The sequence below is a fragment of the Leptodactylus fuscus genome, chromosome 5 (assembly GCF_031893055.1).
Source record: "Leptodactylus fuscus isolate aLepFus1 chromosome 5, aLepFus1.hap2, whole genome shotgun sequence".
Classification (NCBI taxonomy): domain Eukaryota; kingdom Metazoa; phylum Chordata; class Amphibia; order Anura; family Leptodactylidae; genus Leptodactylus; species Leptodactylus fuscus.
Genome location: NC_134269.1, coordinates 81,976,752 through 81,995,810, shown reverse-complemented (window position 1 = coordinate 81,995,810; position 19,059 = coordinate 81,976,752). Strand labels below are relative to the sequence as shown.

The window sequence follows — 19,059 nt, the reverse complement described above, 5'->3', positions numbered from 1 at the left end:
CCCAAAATGACAACAAAAAAATTATTAATTAAATATATACGACTTTTTTAATCCGGACACAGAGTACTGTATGTCCGACTCTGTGTCCGGATTAAAAAAAAACCCGGTTTCGCGGTGGAGAGCATAAAACGCTCACCGCCGCACATCTTTCTCACCCATTCAAATGAATGGGTGAGAAAGACTCCTGCAGGTTTCCGTCTCCTGCTCTGTTTTATGCAGGAAACGGAAACCTGCAGAACGGACACCTGGGCGCAGATGTGAACGAGCCCTTAAACAGGAGAAGGATATCTAACCAACAATGACAATATCTGAGAATCACATGGGCATTTTTGGCTCCTAAGGCCATATGCACATAAGGTAAACCCAGACAGGAAAATCTGGTCCATACATTGGGTTTGCATCAGAAAATCTGACCAATCAGGAGATGCGGCTGAACTGACCATACTACACATACAAGGCTAGTCAGTTTGTGGCTATCCGGCACAGGATTTGTCTGTTTGTCACAGTGCTGACCTACATTCATGACAATGGGATTGTTATGTGAATTTCAACAAGAAACCCTCTAAAATTCATGTTGAAAAAAGACCATGCCCTTTAAGTCTGAATTCAGAAAAATGCCATTTTTGCTTTACAGGGGAATGCAGTTATAAAGGAGTTACAATTGGAGACGCCACAACAAGACTGGGCAGGATACATTTTTTTCAGGGTCTTGCTTCGATGTCTGCCTTTCTCTGTATATAATAAGGCAGCGGTTCTCAACCTGTGGGTCGCGACCCCACCGGGGGTCAAACGATCTAAATACAGGGGTCGCCTCAAGCCATCGGAAAATACATATTTCCAATGGCTTTAGCCGCTGAGAAGCCGAGGCTACATCAAAATGGTGGCTGACTAACAAGGGGACACGTATAACTGCGAGTAGTTTGCACTCTAGTGGCTGTGAGTCCTCGTCTGTATACAGCACGGTTATTTGAAGCTGCCATAGGTTTACACATGGTGGACATGGCTGTGATACAGTCAGGGGGCAGACAGTTTAGTTCTCTCCCCTGGTAAAGATGCTGGCCACACAGCTGAAGCAGTGCAAAAAACGACCGGGAGCGCCACCATCGTTCTGGCTGGAGAGGTCGCCTGGTGGTGGGGGAGCTGCAGGTCAGCGTGGTGTGGATGCAGGGCAGTGTCATCCAGGTGTGGCCTGAACGTGGGACCACACTGCGCCTCACTGATGAGTCCCACACCTTCACTGTATGCGGGGCAGATAAGGTGCCCAAAGGGAAGCCGTGCCTGAAGCAAAGTATGCCACCTAATGTGTGTACTACTCCACCCATCCTCCTCAGTGTCCTAACAGCGCACACACTGTTACAAGGTCTAGAGCAGCACCTGGAAAGCTTCTGCAGTGCCCCCTGCAGGTGCCCAACATTCCAGGGTGGTAATTGAGGCTTCCCCATGTGCCAGTTATAGATGCACCACATTCTGATGTGCTGGATGCGGGTGCCTTCCCCACTATAGGTTACCCTATGTGCCAGTTGTAGATGCCCCTCATTCTGATTTGCCAGATGTGGGTGCCCTCCCCACTATAGGTTACTGTATTATTGTGTCATCTGTGGGTTACCCCCTTGTGCCAGTTGCAAGTGACCTCCTTGCCATAGAACTTGTACCACCAGTATACATGCGCAGACTTTAGCAGCTCACCACGTTGTGCCCTGTCCCATTACTATACCATTGTTCAGACTGTGGCACCTGCTGGAAATCATTCCTGGATTCTGGCTGATCTGAGCATTGTCTCAGTATGTAACTATCGGGGAGAATTTCTAATTCACGTCTTCCTTTTAAGAATAGCTCCATAACCACCTGTTGGTGCTGTGGAGTTCTATACAAACAGGTGAGTTGGTGAAATGACCAGTATTGATGCCAGTGTCTCCAGTGCTACCCATCCTAAAATAGGTGACTGAGTTTAGTTGCAGGGCAATTATTTTTTGGTTTGGGGTCACCGCAACATGAGGAACTGTATTGCGGGGTCATGGCATTAGAAAGGTTGAGAACCACTGTAATAAGGGGAAGAATCAAAGCGGAATTTGACATGGATCTTGAGGCTGGATTGTTACAGAAATCTCAACAGTCCGGGGCCTCCATAGTCGCATCCAATTTTTCCACTGCAGATTTTCTTTTAAACCTACTGCAAAAAAAAAAAAAAATCAGAATATAATCTACAGCAAAGGCAACCTACATGCAGATTTGTTATGGAATTGAAATGGAATTTACCCTACGCATTGCAGGCATGGTGTAGATTAAAAATCTTATTTCTTAAAGAGCATACATGTAGCTAACGCTCCATTCCTTCTTTACCCAGACGCAGCCCAGTGTCGCCTCATCCTAGTGGGGCAGAAGGGACCCTTATGCTGGTCCCAGAGATGACAGCCACAATTTATGACATTTCCTGTGCATGTGCTATAAATGGCTAAGATGGGAACAACAATTATTGGCATCAATAACTAAGGCCCCATGTTTCGGAAAAGCAGCATTTTTGGTTGCTGTAGTGAAACCGCTATAGGCAACACAATACTAGCAAAGTGATTAAGAGTTTTTTTGTTTTTTTAAATCCCATCCCCACAATGTGGGAAACATTACAATTTCCACAATCATCGCAGTTTTGGAAATTGCTGCATGTAAATTATACCTATGGAAACGAGAGTGGTTTCCTTATCGGTATAATGAAAAACTTTGCGGACTTTCTGTGAAAATGCTGCCACTGTAGTTTTTCCCACAGTGCGTTGTTACTACAGCCCGCTACATGGGGCCACAGCTCAAAGGAGCATTTTCAAAATGTGTTTTAGAAAAAAAAACAAAAAAAAAAACAAAAAAAACAGCATAGTAATTTTAGGTGCGGAATCGCAAAAAATGTGATTCGCCAAGTGGGGCCTTAGCGCATGTTATAAAATGAGTGAGAACAAACAGTGCATGACTGTTTGCTGTGTATGGGGCTATATAGCTGCAGACCAGCCAGACAGCTCTGGTATATATAGATTATACAATCATTTAGGAAACTAGGTTACTGTTGATGTTAAAAGCACAACAGGTCATATCTTCATTTTCTTCTACAATCACTCATCCTTTGACAGAAGAATGTGTGTTGGAAGTCTGAAAGGGGGGGGGAGGGAGTCTTGAGTCACCCTAAATATACAGGAGGAAGAAAATAAACCCACAGCTCTGAAGCAAGCACTTATCTGCTCCAAGTGCCCACCGTACAAGTCTCAGCACATAGCTGCTCACAGAGACAAATCTTTCCACAGGCCCCTATAAGTCACACAGGAGGAAAACCTGATTATATAGAGCAGGGGTAGGGAACGTACGGCTCTCCAGCTGTTGCAAAACTACAACTCCCAGCATGCATACTGGCTCTGCTGTTCTGGGAACTCCCATGGAAGTGAATGGAGCATGCTGGGAGTTGTAGTTTCACAGCAGCTGGAGAGCCAAAGGTTCCCTACCCCTGATATAGAAGATACATTGAAGGATGAAGGAGATACAATTGCTAAAAGGTCACTTGTTTCCCACAAAAGATAAATGTGTGAACACCTAAAGTTTTACTGTTCAACAAAGATTCCCCCATGTTGAAGCAATGGTAGCAGCACACATTCAATGCCACTCCACTTAAGTCTATGGCACAGATGAAGATCTGTGGAATCCATATTTCCTTGGATGGTTTGCACAAACCATTAACAGTCATATGAATAGATCCATTAAAGTCTAGCAGCTGCGTGTTGGCTATTAACACAATGGCTAGCACATGGCCGCAGAGCCACTGAAGGCTCTGTCCAATGTAGATGTACTTTGTGAGGTGCACCTTCAGCTCTGGTGTCTGAGGCCTTACCTGTCCTTCTCCAGTACATTTCTCTTTGGCTGCACAATTCTGAAATATTTCTGGTTCTAGGACTAGGCCCAGCTGAGATTTACTAAGGATCTTTTCACACTCAGCACATCTGCCATGAAAATTTCCCATGTATATGACAAACGTATATGACAGAAGTTTAACACTGGCATGTGTCATATACAGGAACAACAAATATACTGCTTGGTAGAAGTTTAATTCTTTAGTTTTAACTAATTTATTTTTCAATGTGAATTTTCTATATGGAATAAAAGTTGGTTCTGTATTATTCCATATAGGGAAACAGGAATCCCTGGCAGACACCACCGAAAGGGGGCCAAAAAGAAAGACTTCACACCTCCATCTGTATGGTGCATATGTGCTGGTAGCTTTCCTGGAGCAGTGTGAAGAGAGCCTAAGGGAGCATTCACACAGAGTAAACGCGTGTGTATTTTTGAAGAATACACGTGTAAAAATAAGACTCCCACTGACTTCAATGACATTTTACAGACATATTTTTACACGTGTAAAAGAAAAAAAAAAAAAAAAAAAAAATCACTGAAGTCAATGGGAGTCTTATTTTTACATACCGTAAGTATTTTTTTTTTACACGTGTATTTTGCAAAAATACATGCGCGTTTACTCCGTGTGAAGGCTCCCTAAGACCTCTGGACTCACAGCTAAATAGCACCACTCTAGCTAACATTCCTACGGAGCTCTTCTTAGGAGGCCATCATATCCTCTGTATACTTTATGCATGTCATACAACAGATCACTCAGACCAAATTGGGAGGAACCAGGTAGGTAAACTTTATAGGACCCTGTCAGGGCTCCAACCCCACCTATGCTGACAATTCCTAGCTGCCATTTACTACTACCAGCCTCCATGAAAGCTCATTATTGTGGTACTGATGTTTAGTGCTTGACACGTGGAGTACTTCTGCAGAGCTGGTTACAAGATGAGCTTTAGGGGAAGGCAGCTAGTGTCCTACATATACAACATTTACGGAAATAACCACAAGCAGAACTCCAGTATTAAGGATGTGTTCACACTAGTGTTATAGTTTAAGTTTCAGCATATATGGACCCCAATATTGTATGTGTGAACTTAGCCTAAGGCATGGTTTCAACATGATTTTTTTTTATTATTATAAAAAACTCAAAAGAAAAAATGTATGACTCATTACTGTATAGTTCTCTAATCCACAACAAACCGTACATGCACACAATATGTCTATGATCTATTTCATTAGTCTATTGCCTAGTAATCCAGTTGCCAGAATAGATGAAAACAGGCTGAATCACGTAAAGTAAGACCCGCTGAGACCATAGAGCATGTTACAACTGCAAAATTAATATGTTCTTTTGTTCAGACATTAAAATGACTGAGACGTTTCAGTTTCCCTGATGGCTGCCCTTTAGTGAATGTCGTCATAACTCAGACCTCTGATTGAATTTACTCTCTGTGCATTACAGCTACCCTTTAAAGCATTATTATTAGAAATTTCCATTGTTTGCAATGTGCTCACGTTACAATTTATGACCGACTTTCCATTCCATGATAAAGACCCCTGCCTCCTCCTTGCATTAGAAGTGCTATTCTAACGTCTTGCTACAAGTCATAAAATCTATCAGTATAACAAACACTCAGCTCGCCTTGTAAATTTCGCCTCACGCATCCCAGAGATAATGAGCGTAACCTGAAAATTAGCATTGCAGAGTTCTGCCATATATCAGAAAATAACGGGCTACCATTTATTGCTCTGACTTCTCGTAGAGCTTTACTAAGAATTCCTGTGCACATATCTAGCTATTCCTGCTCAATGAGAAAAGAAACAGTGGATGGATCAATGGTTAGCCTGAGCACCCTAAGATTTGACTTAAAGGGATTGGTCACTTTCAGACCATTATTGAGACAAAATGTTATTGTTTGTATAATAAGTTGTACAATTTTCCAATATATTTTTTGTATCAATTCCTCACAGTTTTCTAGATCTCTGCTTGCTGTCATTCATTCTGTTACTTCTAGTGGATAACAATTCTGAGACTGGTCATGTGATTTAGGCCCGGGTTCACATCTGCGTTCGGGTATCCGTTCGGAGAGTGCTTGCAGAACTTTTCTCTCTACATGTTTAGTGTCGACACCACACGGACCCCATTATAGTCTAAGGGGTCTGCAGGTTTCCCAAGTAACCGCTTTTTAATGCATATAGGTTTCCATTTGGGGAAGGGGGGGTCCCAAAGCGGACTTCCCAAATGGAAACCCCAATGCAGATGTGAATAGTACAGCTTGTTACAGTCACAGCATAGTAATCAGACATCTGTATGGTAATGAGCAGTACACCTGTGTACATCACATGACCATGGACCATAAATCACATGACCATGGTCAGAATTTTATCCACTAGAATTAAAAGAATGAATGACAAGACGCAGAGATCTAGAAAACTGCGAGGAACTGATTCAGAAAGTATATTGGAAAATGCTAGATTTTTTTTTTCTTTATCAAACAAACCAATACGGCCAACCCCTTTAAGTCAAGGATAGCACAACTGTGGAGTGTGCATGTTCTCCCCATGCCTACGGGGGTTTTCTCACACACACACACAAAAAAAAAACAAAAACAAAAAAAACACACACAACACGCTATCTTAACTGCTTTCCAAGAAATAGTCTCTAGTACGCGAGATAGGAAAAATAGATTGTGAGCCTCTATGGGGACGGGGACTGATTAGAAAGAAGACAATCTGTTGCTGTGGAACATGTTGCAGTTGTATAAGTAACATGAAATAAATACTGAAAGGTTAAGGCCCCACATAGCAAGGTGTAAGAAAAGACTGTAGCAGAAATGCATTGCGGAATTTCACAATTTCTGCTTTTATTATAGCTATACAGAAAACACCAGTGTTTCCATAGGTATAACGGACCTGCTGCGATTTACTGAAATATTTTGATGGATATGTTTCTACAGTGTATGGATGGGATTAGCCAGAATCTTGTCCACTTTGCAGGTAGTGTAAAATGCAGCAATATTTACACTACATGGGGCCCCGGCCATAAAAGGGGAAGTTTTAGCTCTGCAAGGTTGCGATTTACATAAATATAAACCCCAACTGCATTGAGATTCCATTATAAACAGAAACAATGTACTAGATCCATTACACTATGCATACAGATTCCTAATGGATCTCAAAACAATGAAATGGGGTCAGTCAAGATTCACAAGAGAATCCACCATGATCATGGAAAAAAATACTGCAGCAGTGAGATTTTTTGCTTCCAGACTCTATGATTTCAGAAGGAACCAAGGACCCCCCCCCCCCCCCCCCCCAATGCACAGACAATGAGCTTTGAATAGCATTGCTGGGGGACCAAAACTTATATTAGTAAGCTAGTCCTCCTTGATGCAATGTGTACACTGCACAAAATTGTTCTTCCCCTACATAACCTAAGGGCCCGTTCACACAGAGATTACGGGCGCGCAATCTGGCACGTATACACGAGTCAGAGTTTGTGCGCTGAAATCAGATTCCATTCATTTCAATGTCGGGTTAGGGGCGTATAACGTGTTTAATTTTGCGCGCGTGATTTTGTGGCCGCAAAATTACGCGCGTTATACAATCGTAACCAGACATTGAAATGAATGGAATCTGATTTCAGCGTGCAAACTCTGACTGGTGTATACGTGCCAGATTGTGCGCCCGTAATCTCCATGTGAATGGGCCCTAAGGGAAAGTTCCCACGCATGAATCTGACGCAGATTTTGGAGCAGATTCTGCCTCAGAATTGAAAACAATGGGAAGCAGAGACAACAGCATGGTGCAGAAAAAAAACAAAACAAAACCTTATGCATTGTGCTCGATCTTGCCACTGCTTATTCAGTCCTTTAGGGCTTGCTCACACGGGCACAGAATCCACGTCATAATCCGCCCCCTCACAATGGTGGTCTATGGAGACCGCGAGCAATCTTTTTTCCGTGAGCAGCAACAAAAAAAGAAGTGAGCTGCCCTTTCTTCAGGGGGATTCCGCGGCTCATTGAGCCACGGCGTCTGCCTTGCGGCGCCACCCTCCGTCCGGACTAGCCCCATTCATTTTTGGCCTACTCCAGAGAGGGAAGCCGCGACTAACAGTCGCAGCAGGCGTATTTTGGTCCCGATTTTGACGCGGCTTCCCACTATTCCACGCCTGTGAACTAAGCCTTGCACAGCAACCTTATGCCCCCAGGTCTGCTATTTGCTAAGTAACAAAATGTTAAAATATATATTTTATATACAGTATTTTTTTTTTTTTTTTTAAATGTGTCAATTCCACATACTTTAAAAGCAATGCACATGAGCAACCACCATGCCGTTGAAATAGGGTCACTAAACTCAGGAACAAGACATTTATCACCTAACTGATGGGCAGGGTAAATCATAAAACAAGCCCTGCAAGGATTAAACAATTTGTAGCTGTAAGAAGGCGTTCACACTACCCTTGGTGTCCGCTCAGCAGTGTCCATGGCTATTGTCAGTACAAGATTTTGGCAAAGAAAACTAGCTGGTCTGTTTGCAATTTCCATTCATTTCAACAGTATTTTATTTTGTGTCTTTTAGTGCCCATTTACAACCATGTCTATTTTTTCAAGCGGACAAAAAAAAAAAAAAATCCAACATGCAGGACTTTTCTGTCAGTTTGAAAAAACGGACAGTTTTTTTTTTAAAAAAAAAAAAAACATTGAAGTCTATAGGCAACAGACATAACGAACAGTAAGTGATAGCCATCAGTTACTGTCCATTTGTGTCTGTTATAGTTGTCCGTTTTATTTGTTTTTTTAAAGGACACTTTCTGAGCGGACACCAAAAGTAATGTGAACCCTACCTAAAAGTAGCGTGTAAAAGTTGTCCTTACTGATACTGACAAACACTGATGGTAAGGAGAGTGTGCATACAATTTACTATTGTTGTGCCACTGGTCACCTTTTCCTATATATAAGCCTATGTATATATTCTATGTTACATTGGTTTTTGTGAAGGTTTTCATTCTGGCATCCACAGTACATGAGACGTGTAGATTTTGGATTCATGCACATGGCTGTAATATGGAGCAATGCCGCATACTGGTGAAACCCAAGACCTCATACACACGACCAAGTAAGCCTCCGAGGTGAGGCCGAGATGGCAGTGGAATACAGTCAGATAACCCTTGCAGTGACATCCAAGTGCATTCCATGATGCACTTATCTCTGTGGGTGCTTCCAATCCATTGCGATCTGATGGAAAGAGAGCACAACAGAACCTGCTCTACTTTCATCAGGATGGAACCGATTTCCCCCACACACCCCTCAGATGGCACACTCTGACAAGTGTATGATGACTTAGACATTCACATATATTCCACAAGGAAACAAATGCTCATATTCTATGCACTCCACTTTTCTGTCAGCACAAGCCTTTAGGCAGATGTGTGAGTTAAGTGCTTTTACATGGACAACACCCCACCCTGCTCATTTTGCAGATGGTGTACTGTCCATGGTTGATCCACAATTCACATTGTGAAAAAGGAGATCAATTTCAACAGCCTGCAAACAAAAACAATGACGTCTTAATAAACACATTGAAATGAATGGCTATGTATGGCATCTGTGAAAATGCAGGCACCTTGCAGATGTGGAATACATAGGTTTTATTTTCTACTTTTTCAGCTCCCCACGTAAATGCAGCAAGATTCATCAACCCATCTACCCCAATTTGATGGCGTACATGGGTGAACGAAAATCTGGTACATTTCTGCCGTACAACCTTTTACTGTAGAAATACCTCATCCTCCTGTACTTTTGTAGAACGTAGGTAGAGCAGGACAGAGACCAGTCAGCCCAACTTATTTATTAGCTCATACAATACAAGTGAGTTATATGTAGGAAATCTGTCAGTTCCTGACTGGCCTGGACTTCCATTCTGATACACAAGAGTGCACCAGAGTGCCAGGGCCTCTAGATAATTCAGACACACCTTGTGCTAGTTCGGCCTTTATTAAGGTTGGCGTAGGAAATACAAGTTTTCCGTTCCCCCCAAATGTATTTTGCAGGGGGAAAATCCATGTGAGTTTCATAGATTTGTTGCAGATTAAGCTGATGATCTTTCGCAGATTCCACCCCTCAATAGAAGGGGTTAAACCTGCAAAGAAAGACTGCTGCTGCATAAATTGACACAGTGGAGAGTTTGGGTAAGTTCACACAGTTTTTTGGTCAGGATTTTGAGGCTGTACCCACCTCAGAATCCTGACTAAAAAGACTGCTCCCACTGAAATCAATGGGAGCCGCTCAGGAGTTTTTTCCGGGAGCTGTTTCTTCCGGCTCCCAGAAAAAAGAAGCGAGGTGCTCATTCTTCAGGCTGAGTCGACTCGCGATTCGGCCTGAAGACAATCCCTCCTGCAAACTAGGCCCACTCATTGGACCTAATCCGGAGTGGAGTGCGTGGCTGGATGCCCCTGCTGTGCACCAGCTTTCAGTCGCAGCTACCCGGCTTTTGGACCGGTACCGTTCTGGTCCAAAAAAACCTGGTGTGAACTTACCCTTAAAATCCACACTACAGGTCAATATCTGCCTCAGATTTGGATGCATGTACTACAGCTGTGGAGGCAGAGGGCCAAATAGACAACCCCAACTCTTTCATAAATGACTCAAAGCAAGCTATAGATTGAATTCCTATTGCATTATGTAACTACGGTATGTATCGAATTCATTATACAATAATTGTGTAACAGAATTAAAATGTATCATTTTATTTTGAAGCCAGAATTAGTAACTTTGTTCAATTATGACTCCACCAACAGCCCTGGTACATACACTAATGATACTAATCTGGCAGTATAACACACTGGGGGGAGGTGGGAATTTCCAGTGCCAGTCTTAATAAAGGCCTCTGATGTCATAAGACGCGCCTGAATCAAAAAGGCGCTTAATAAAAAAGATGCACTTCCATGCACCATAAGGGAAATCTATGACAGTTTATTATAAGTCTTAGCAGTTTTCTGTTGTAATAAATACATTGGGCAGAGCCTTCCAGACCTGGCCTGGCCCTCTAACCAAATTCGCAGTTAGTGGTGGGCAGGGCAGAGAATGAGGGATGTGCCAAGAGAAGGCCTGCACCGTATGTGACGCATTAATAATCAGAAAACTGGAGTAGATGTGTTCATAAATTCTCCCCACTATGTACTGTAGTTTTACAAGTATTGGAGTCAATAATGTAACAAAACAAAACCTAAGGAAGAAAATTACACCACGATTTGCCTTGGAAGTCCATTGCTACTACAATTTATTCTTTAAGGGCCCCTTCACACGGAGTGTACGCTCCGTGTATTCTGTCTACGTGCTGCGTATTCTGTACATTTTACACATGTAAAAATACACGTGTAAAATATAGTTAGCCATTGAGTTCAATGGCATGTTCGTATAACGCGCGTCTTTTTGCACGTACAAAAAGACGCGCGTTATACGAACATGCCATTGAATTCAATGGCTAACTACATTTTACACGTGTAAAATGTACAGAATACACAGAGCGTAAACTCTGTGTGAAGGGGCCCTAAAATGGTCAGAGATCTGTGTTAACCATAACCATGTATATCCTACCGGCCTTCCCTAGATAGAGGGAAGGAGGTCTTTTGTCCCCACAAATTGAAATATACATTATAACTTACAACAGAATTCCATTTTAAGGCTAAGGCCCCACATTGCAGAAACACAGATTTTTTTGTTGCTGCAATCTCTGCTGCGGTTTTTAGCGCCAAAGCCAGGAGTGGATTAAGCAGAATGTAAAGGGAAAAAAAGCCATTCTTGAAGACTTTGGCTAAACAGAAAAAAAAAACAAAAAAAAAAACAAACAAAAGCTGCACTTCTGCAAGGTGGTGCCACAGCCTAAAGTAATTTTGCTCTTGCCACTGCCAGTATAGTCAAGTGACATATAATAATAATAAATAATACTAATATAAACAGAATCAATAACATTTATAAAATAACAGTGCAATGTTAATAACAAAAAGCAAAAATATATAAATAAAATTGTTCCTGGTTTATACCCTCATCGGATCGGCTTCATGCGGTCGGGTTTCTGTCAACTTTGGCAGTCAGAAAAGTAAAATAAATAAATAGTAGCACTGTGTTAGCCAGGAAAAAAAAACATACAATGTTAGATACTTTTATGTCAAAGGCAAAAGCATTGTAGGTATGAAAGCTTTACTGACAAAACTGTAAACCACCTGAAAAAAGGAGTTTCTGTGCTTTGCAAGTTTGCAAAATTTATTTTCTGGGTTGTACAAAAGAAAAATTGAGTATCATATCTATAGTACTTTTGTCTTTTTGACATAAAAATATCTAATTCTGCAGCCAAAAGCAGGGCTGTGAAGTCAGTAGGCCAATTCACCCAATCCAACTCTATTATTCCAGAGCCATAGTTAGTCAGAAGCAGTAAAGATTCTCCATTTTCTTGTGGCCACGGGCATGCGCAGTCGGTTCTGCCCGAGGCCCGATAGCAGAGCTGACTGCACATGCCTAAAAGACTGAAACCCAGGACGGAAGAAGACACAGGGAGAGGGTGTTCCAGAAGATCGAGGCAGCGCTGGAGAGTTCTCTCGCAGCATTGGGGACGCCCCCAGTGCTGTTTGAGAGAGAACCGAAGAAAACCTGTATTTCTACTGAACGGCGGCGCGGAGAAGACATCTAAAGGTGGGAGAAGAATAGCCTTTTTCAAGGCTATTCCTACGTGTTAGTCAGAAAAAAAAGGGTATCCAATGATAGGATCCCTTTAAAGAGATCATGTAGCTAACGAACTGTGAGATACTGAGAAGTGATCATATAATTAATAACAGATATTTCATTTTAAAGCCGAAGTCAGTAACTTTTTCCCCCCCGACTCCACCCAAAATTGGTCCTGACTCCATTTTTTTGTGTTTTACATTATTATTGGATTATCCAGGCTACAGTAACGCACTAAATTTCCCCATGGTGGGACTATTAAAGGATTATCTTATGAACCCCAACTCTACAGGCCTGGTCAAAATACAATGTCACTTTTATGGGAGGAAAAATCATGGACCCAAACAAACCTGTCAAGAATCCTGCAAAAAGGAAGATCATGTTGCCAGTGTGAACACAGCATTAACCTCTGCTAACGTTAATGGGAGTCGGGGGCTTTTCAATATATTTGACAGCAGTATTCAAAAATACCTGGAGCTGATGTAAGAGATATATATATATATATATATATATATATATATATATACACACATACACACACACATATATATACACACACAAATATATTAGTCTATTACAAGGGTACTGAATGTGGGCAACAGTGAAAAATGTAAGCACGTCATAGTGATCACTCGACATAGATACAGAAAGACAAGGCTGTTTGTAGCATAGCATTCACTTCTACAGATAGAGGGGGCAACAGTAACAAATGGGTTAATGATCTGAGATGTAAATACCCCCTCCCCCACCCAGCCACCTCCTCGCCCACGCTACAAGCTCTCCCTGCCCTCGGTATACACGTAACATATATCCTTACCGATCACGGTTAAGAGTCTGCGGCCTGGATCATTACTCCGCCTGCCGTAGCCGGGGACAATCCGACCCCCGCAGCTTCCTTCCCCACCCAAAGGGGCCGATCGCTTGGCTCTACCCCCGGTTGGGGGATGGGAAGGCTCTCTTGCCTTATATGCTTGTAGGACTCTTTGCCGTTCTCCCAGAGGAATGGGAGAGGAGCCGGAGGAGAGGGGGCACTTGTGCCAGAGCTGCCCCCGTCCACCGCGGCCCGTTTCAGCTGAGCTGAGACTCGTCCTCGGCCCGAGCAACTGAGGTTCTCCCTTCCTCTCGCGACACTATTATGACACAACAGGGAAGCGGAAAAGCGAGATCCGAATTACGACAATTGCTATTACGGTCACGTGGTACAGACTAGACGCTGCGGCGTCCATTTTACTTTAGGGCAGCCGCCTCCTTATGCAGTCCTATAGGACATATTTGGGGCTGTGTTGTTCCATTGAACTGGTGTGTGTATTCCTGAACTCCCAGTAGCTGTTATTTGATATCCACACAGGTGTGCTCAGAAAACAACATTGACAGTATCTTCTGAATATGTGAAATGCATAGTACTATAGCCCTACATACTCTGTACTCAGAGATAGAATTTAAGAATCTAATGGGGCCCTTACCTACCTTGTGCGCTTTAGAATAGTGGCATATTTTATGTGGCACAGGGACATCACATAGGGCCCGGAGCCCTGCACCCCCTATAGCTACCTCCCTGCCTACGTTTTCCCATACACAGCCAGTCCAGTGCTTACTGAAACGTATGAGTGCACCTTTGTGAATACCGCTTCATTCAGATGTTCCACTATCCACAATTGCTTTGATGATATGACCTCTTTAATGCTTACGCTAGGTGCACACTAGCGTTAGGGTTTCTGTTCTATGAATCCACTTGTTGACCTTAAAAAAAACAGAAACCCTATCAGCTTAAAATGCGCTTACTAGAGATGAGCGAGTACTGATCAGCCGATCCAAACAGCACGCTCGCATAGAAATGAATAGACGTAGCCAGCATGCGGGGGGTTAAGCGGCCGGCCGCCGTCAAAGCGGAAGTGCCAGGTGCATCCATTCATTTCTATGGAGCGTGCTGTTCGGATCGGCTGATCCGAACAGTACTCGCTCATCTCTAGCGCTTACCCATGGAAACCCATAGACTATAATGGGGTCTGCTGGATTTCCACCAATTTAATACTGAAATCGATGGAGAGAAAAGTCCTGCTTGTGGGACTTTTCTCTCCTCTTATTTCAAGCGGAATTGGGGATGGAGTCCCCAAAACACTAGTATGAATGAACCCTTAGCACTGTAGTGGTATGGTATTGTGATGACGGTGGCATAGAAGTTGTGCTTGTGACGTTGTCAAATGCCAGGATGGGTCTCACTGCTGAAGTCTGAGCTAATTCTGATTCAGTTAGTATAACCTCTTAAAGGGAGTCTATCATTGCATATATCGATTTTTAACTGACACCATGGTGAAATAGCCTTTGTACAATAAAAGCCTGCCCAGAGCAGGTCTGTAAAAATGTACAAGATTTCTTACTAATCTCTCCTGAGCTTCCGGCAATCCGGCTGTTTGTTATATTCCCTGATCTCCCCTGGACCCCTGATTATTATAAGCTAACGTATGAGGAGTCCCCATAATAATAATTGCAATGAAACAAACAGACAAACCTCCCAAATATTCAACAGAACAAACTTTGAAGTGTTCACCTGAAGTGGCTCAAGGCTCTGGGGAATATTTTATACTCTGCGGGGCCACGGTGGATCAATATACAGGAGATGTCCTCTGGAGAGCATATTATATTGCGTGGGGCCACTATGGAGCACTATATTGGGGGGCACTGTGGAGCTTTATACTAGGAGGCCATCTGGGGAGCATATTATACTGTGTGGGGCCACTGTGGGAAGCATATTATTCTGGGGGGCCGCTGGGTAGCATATTATATTGTGTGGAGCATATCCTAATGTGTGGGGTCACTATGGGTATTATATTATTTTGTGTGGGGTCACTGTGGAGCATTATACTAGGGGGCCCTCTGGGGAGCATATTAGTCTTTGTGGGGCCACTCTGAGAAGCATATCATTCTGGGGGCCTCTTTGCAGTGGCAGTCTTCAGTGAGATAACTTACTTAGTGTTGTCACCATAAATCCTTGATCTGACTCTCCTTCCCTTTCATTTCAGTGGGTATTAGTGTAAAAAAATTTTCATCTAGCTGATTTTTTCATGGCTTATCTTCAGGTGGATTCCCTACATAAGAATGGGGGCAGAAAAAACTGTCAGGGTAAGGCCAAAAACACTTCGGAAATGCACAGCTTTTTTTTTTCTGCAACTCTTTTCACAGAAAGTTGACAGAGTTTCCTTTGAGAACTTTTTTTTTTATACTTTCAGTATGTCTTTGTAGAATGGGAGGAAGTCCACGCAAACACGGGGAGAACGTACAAGCTCCTTGCAGATGTTGTTCTTGGTGGGATTGGAACCCAAGAATCCAGCTCTACAAGGCTGCAGTGCTAACCATTGAGCCACCATGTTGCCCCTTCCTTTGAGAACTTTCTGTCCCTATCATATCTATACGGAAAATGACAGGGTTTCTGTAAGTATAATGGACATGCTGCCATTTACAAAAACACCAACATTTTTTAAATCACAGCATTTGCGCTGCAGATATTTTTTTTCCAATCAACTCTATGGGAAAAAAAATGCCTATGCCATTCTTAATCTGATGTACGATGGAATAAAATGCACCCTCTTCCTAATAGGTTCAGCACATATTTGGCCATGGGATGGGCAGTAACACTTTCTATTATAATGGAATCAAAATTCTCTGACAAACTGCGTGTATTATTTTATAGAGGGTTTCTCTTATATATTGTCTCTTTGCCTTCTAAGGTAGGAAAGTATAGGTTATCAGCCAGAGGTCTATGATAATGGATCCTGCTATACAAGGGATGAATATGTACTGTATATATCCTGCCATTGTTTTCTATCTATCTATCTATCTATCTATCTATCTATCTATCTATCTATCTATCTACAAAAATAATTGTACAGAGCAGCACCAGAAAAAGACCTGACCCGGTCAGTGGGTGCAAGTTCCAAGTGATCAGGCATATGATTGCATGTAGATAATACAACAAATGAACAGCACTCCAAAAATAAATACAAAATGGTGAAGATTTATTCCATAGCAACGTTTCTGTCCCAGAAATGCAGGACCTTTCTTAAGGCTTGAGAAAAGTCCTGCATTTCTGGGACCGAAACATTGCTATGGAATAAATCCTCACCTTTTTTTTTTTATTTTTTTTTTTGGAGTGCTGTTCATGTGTTGTATTATCTATCTATCTATCTATCTATCTATCTATCTATATTAGGGAATGTTCCTGTGCTTTGGGTCCAGCAAGCTTTCCTGCGCGTTGGGTCCACACGACTTGTACTTGCTCGTTGGGTCCATTCAACCTGTGCTTTATGTCCACTCTGTCGAGTCTGTGCCTGCCTCATTCCACTCAGCCAGGCTGCCTGTACTTTGGGTTCAACCGACTTTTGTCTGAAGTTTAAGTCCCTCTGGCCTGTGCCAGCGCTTTGGGGACCACCTGGCAAGTGAAGAACTGCTTGCCTGTGCTTTGGAACCATTCTATCTGTGCCTGTGCTTTAGGTCCACCCAGCCAGTTTGGGTCCACTGGTCGTTACCACCACCTTAGGTCTCCCTAACCAGCAGCCAGCCTGCCTGCATGTTGGGTCCACACCAAAAACAGTAGGTATACTGATTGTGGGCCGGGTGGACCCAGCATGCATGCACAGCCCAAGTAAACCCAAAGTACATCCAAGATGGCCCCCAAGACAAGAACAGGCTCGGTGGACCAAAAGTGCTGTGGCAGATCCTGTGAACTGTGATCCTATGGGCAGGCAGACTGGGTGCATACCGGGTAAAACCAAAGTGCAGTCACAGTCAGGGTGGAACCAAAGTGCAGGCAGGCTGGCCGTAAGCTGGCACAGACCAGATGGATCCAAAGCAAATGCCTATTAGACCAAAAGCAAAGACAGAGGACTGGTGGACTCAAAACACAGGGTGGCTGGCTGCAGGTGGGTGCGATCATAGACAGGGTAAACCAAAGCACAGGAAAGCTGGCAACAAGTCAAGTATACCAAAATCAGGTGAAGCCAAAGCACAGGTACAAGCCAGGTAGATTCAAAGTGGAGGCACAACGCAAGTGGACCCAAAATACAGGTAGGAAGACTGCAGACTGGGTGGACCCAAAGCGCGGGCAGGTTTGCTACCGGCTGGGTGAACTCTAAGTACAGACAGGCTTGACAATGTCTAGGGGGGTCCTAAAGCTCAGGCACAGGATGAGAAGACCCAAAATGCAGGCAGGCTGGCTGCAAGTTGGTTGGACTTAAAGCATATGCACAGGCTGGGTGAACCAATAACTTTGCCACAGACTCCATGGACCCAAAGCACAGGCAAGCTGGCTGCATCCCTGTGAAGCCAAAGGCAAAATCCAAAGGCTCACAGCAAAGGCATGGGCCAGGTGTACCTAATACGCAGGGCGGTTAGGTGCACCCAAAGTGCAGGTGCAGTCTGGGTGGACCCAAACCACAAGCACATGATGATTGGACCTAAAGTGCAGCAACCACCAGTGGGTTCAAGTCTCACGCATGTTGGAAGCAGGCTGGGTGAACCCAAAGCTTGGGCAGGCTGTCCAAAGGCCACTGGACCCAAACCGCAGAATAGGCCAGTGGACTTAGCACAGGCAAGGTGGACCCAGGATGCAGGCACTGACCGGGTGGACATAAAGCAGAAGCAGGCTTGCTGCAGGTTAGATGGACCCAAAGTGCAGGTGCAGGCCATGTGGACCCAAGTGCAGTCAGGCTGGCCCTAGGTGGATGGAACACAAATAAGGGTACATGCTGTATAAACCTAAAGCTCAAATGCACTTTAGGTCCACCTAGCCTACAGCCTGCCTGTCTAGCTTGCAAATTGGGTGGACTCAAAGTGCAGGCACAGGCCATGTGGACCTGTGCCTGCGCATGCTGATCCAAAGCACAGTCTCAAGTGAACTCACAGATAGGCTAGTCACATGCCAGGTGGACCTACAATGTAGGCACAGGCCAGGTGTACCCAATGTGCATACAGGTCAGGTGGTTCCAAAACACAGGCACAGGCCAGATGGACCCAAATTGCAGGTAGGATGGCTGCAGGATAGTTGGAGCCAAAGCACAGCCACAGGCTGGGTGTAATGAAAGGGCAGACATTCTTGCCAAATGCCAGGTTGACCTATAGCGCAGAAACGTGTCAGGTGTATCAAATGCACAGTTAGGTTGAGTGGACCCAATGCGCAGACACAGGTTGGGTGGTTCCAATGTGCAGGCAGAGTTCGGGTGGTCCCATAGCACATCCTCAAGCCAGTGGACCCAAAGCGTAGGCTGGCTGGCCATAGGCCGGGTGAACCCAAAGCACAAACAAAGGCTGGGTGGACTCAAAGTGCAAGCTGTGTGGACCCAAAGCACAGGCACAGGCTGGGTGGACCACAGCACAGTGAGGTTGGCTGAAGTTTCAGTAAATCCAATGCACACCCAGGTTGAGTGGACCCAAAGCACAGGCAAAGGCTCAGTGGACCCAAACTGAAGGCACA

At 43.8% G+C, this 19,059-nt stretch overlaps 1 protein-coding gene across 5 annotated transcripts in view; it reads right to left on the bottom strand.

Annotated features, from left to right (window-relative positions):
* RNF111 (ring finger protein 111) overlaps nt 1-13,723 on the bottom strand; it is a 43,597-nt gene extending 29,874 nt beyond the window's left edge. For all 5 annotated transcript variants that reach the window (XM_075273502.1, XM_075273504.1, XM_075273505.1 and 2 more), the window contains exon 1: nt 13,411-13,723. The gene's annotated coding sequence lies outside the window, so the exon portion shown is untranslated. The remainder of the gene's footprint in view (nt 1-13,410) is intronic.
* Nucleotides 13,724-19,059: the final 5,336 nt, after the last annotated feature.